Genomic DNA, 2,747 nt, shown 5'->3' with positions numbered 1-2,747 from the left:
GCTTCCATTTGAGCACCTACTGGCAATAAGCAACATTTCAAGTGCTGCCATGCAGACATTTCAGTTGGGGACAATGTAAGCTGCTGGGTGAGGAGGACTTTGGAAATCCAGCCATGTGCTTAGCTGTTGGATGCTGAGAATCTGGCAACTGTTGGATGCTGAGCTATTTGGGATGTCAGGCAATTACAGCACCGCATTCCTGCTTCTTGGCCTGGCTTAATGAAAGGTGATAGTTTCATTCCCTCTGGCTTCTTTCTCTTCACTTCCACTGGCTTCTCTGCGAATCACAGGTGTAAACACCTCTCAGCTTCAGCCACCACAGGGCCTACTCCTCAGGGGCATAAATTCAGGTGCTCAAGTGAAAAGGCATTAATAATCCAAAAACAACTGGCATCTGCAATAGCCCTCCACTGCCCCCAGACACCAGGGCAACTCTCTTTGCTCCAGACAACAGACAGATGAGGCACAGGTAAGACTCTTCTCTTTCCCTTTGTAAGGGACACAGGCCCTTCCTCAAGGAAACTGTTCCCTGGGATAAGGCCACCTGCATGGCCAGGCCATTCTCTCATGCTGAGAGTCAGGCATCAGCCTAGGGAAGTGTATGCGTGGGGGGGATGAACTGTTCCATGAGTTGCTTCTTGTGGGAGACTCCATAAAGCCATAGGGCCAGGCACTCTGGGGACTGTTCCCTCAACGTTCATTATACTCCCCCCAATCTATGGCAGAGCTTTCCCTGCTGGACTGCACAGGGTTTTTCCTCAGGGCTGACTTAATCTGAGGGGGCTTGCCCAAGATTGACACCCTTTCTGAGGGCTGGATTTGGCTCTGGGTTAAAGGCCAGTTTATCTGGGCTGGAATGATGTCCTGATTGCCCCCTATGGGGGATCAGCCAGGGCTACCCAGCTCACCCTGCCCCTCCAGTCAGTCAGCCTTGCTGGAGTGACTGGCAGCACAGTGTCTGCCTTAGTCACTGCAGCAAGATGGAGGAAGTGAGGCCTCTACCTGGAGGATGACCCTGGGAGAGAGCTGGGTTTCACTGACGTACCCTATCACTGTGTGGGCATCAGAGCTGGCAGCTCCGTGATCCTATTTGCAGCTATTAGCTGTAATCCCTACTCGCTCAGACAGAGAATCCGATTTACTCACTGCTCCCTGGCAAAACAGCCACCTACCACATTGGCTCTGTCCTCACTCTGCACTCACTTCTCTGCTCCTCCCAGAGCCACTCAGGCACTGCTGTGGGAGAGCCCGTCCATTCAGACCTGCACAGGCACAGCCATACCCTTGCAGCCTGCATGTACACACAGACCCCATGCTTATTTCCTATGCTTCTGCGCTTTGCTGCTGGCACATGGGGCTGGGAGGGGCTTTCTCCACCAGGCCCCCTGCTCTGCAGGTACATTTGTCAGGGTTTTTGTTTAATGCCTTCCTCAGAGGCATTTGGTGTTGGCTGCAGACAAGGCTAGAGACTTTGACTGGGGTGTGCCAATGTTCCTGCTGGGACTAAAACCTGGAGGTTCCTGGCTAGGGCACCTTGCCTCTCTGTTCAGGGTCAGACCAACTGTTGTATTTGTCATTAGGAAGGCATTTTACCCCGTGGTGGTCAGGTTGGCATGGACTGTGAGGTTTTCTGCCTTTCTCTGCGGGGGGGGATATGACCTTCCTGGGCTCTCTTGAGCCTATATTAACAACCTTTAGAGCAGTAGGACATTGGCTTCTGTGGTCCCCCTGCTTTACTGTGACAGGTTAGGGTGTTATGTCTTGTGTTGTATCAGAGTTGACTGTAGTTTTGCTAAGAGGTTAGTCAATAGATTGGTCTCTCAATAGGATGGTTTTGATAGGGATGATTGTGCCTCAGGCAGGGGGTTGGACTAGACGTGACCTCTCAAGGTCCTTTCAGCTCTAGTTCTTTGTGACTCTCCGCCCACAAGCACAACAGCTACACCCTCATAGGCCACAACCCCCCCTTACAGCCCAGGCACTCGCACACTCATGCTCTGCCACACTCAAGACATGCTGTGCAGAGCCCTGTGCTGTTTGCTGGGGAAGCCACTCCTGTCTCCCGGTGCGCGGAGCAGTCCTTTACCTGCCTGGTGTGAGAGCGTGATGCTGGGTTTCACCTTGGGTCCCAGAACCAGCCCCTGCAGAGGCTCTAAAGGGTGCTTAAAGCTAGTTTATACATCCAAATGGTGGACAGTGTAGGGGCTAAAAGCTTCCCAATCCACCTAAAATTAAGGTATAACAAAGCCCTGAAAAACCAGCATCAATTAATCCAGGACGTTTCCCTCGAGGTAGCATGGCCCCACGTTCCTGCCTCACTGCTGACACCGCTTGGCTGTCCTCCGAACCAGCTGGTTGAGGCCCACCCAGCCCCTTAGTCCTGGAAGTGCCCGGGCCAAGGCCTGTGCCCTGGGTCTCAGCCCGGGCAGGGGACGGATAACAAAGCCACCGGGTGAAAGCCAGTGGACCCTACAGCCCCCTCCGGGAGCCCCGCGCACCCTTGGCCTGGACGAACGCTGCCGATGAACCCAACGCAAGCCAAGGACAGACCCTGGTTCTCTGCAGGTCGCCGGCGGCCCAGGACCCCGCCCCGGCAAGCAGCGCTTCGTCCCTCGGGCGCGAGGCTGGCGCTGCCAGGGGCAGGGTCGCACCAGGGACAGAGGGAGAAGCTCCTTCCCCTTCGCCTCCCCCAGGCGCTGCGGCCCGGCGCTTTGCCGCCGGCCTGGCTCTCATGCCCCCCCCGCACG

Source organism: Crocodylus porosus, unplaced genomic scaffold (genome assembly GCF_001723895.1).
Source record: "Crocodylus porosus isolate Cpor-Errol unplaced genomic scaffold, CroPor_comp1, whole genome shotgun sequence".
In the NCBI taxonomy this organism is placed as follows: Eukaryota; Metazoa; Chordata; order Crocodylia; family Crocodylidae; genus Crocodylus; species Crocodylus porosus.
Note: the sequence above shows the minus strand (reverse complement) of the source record.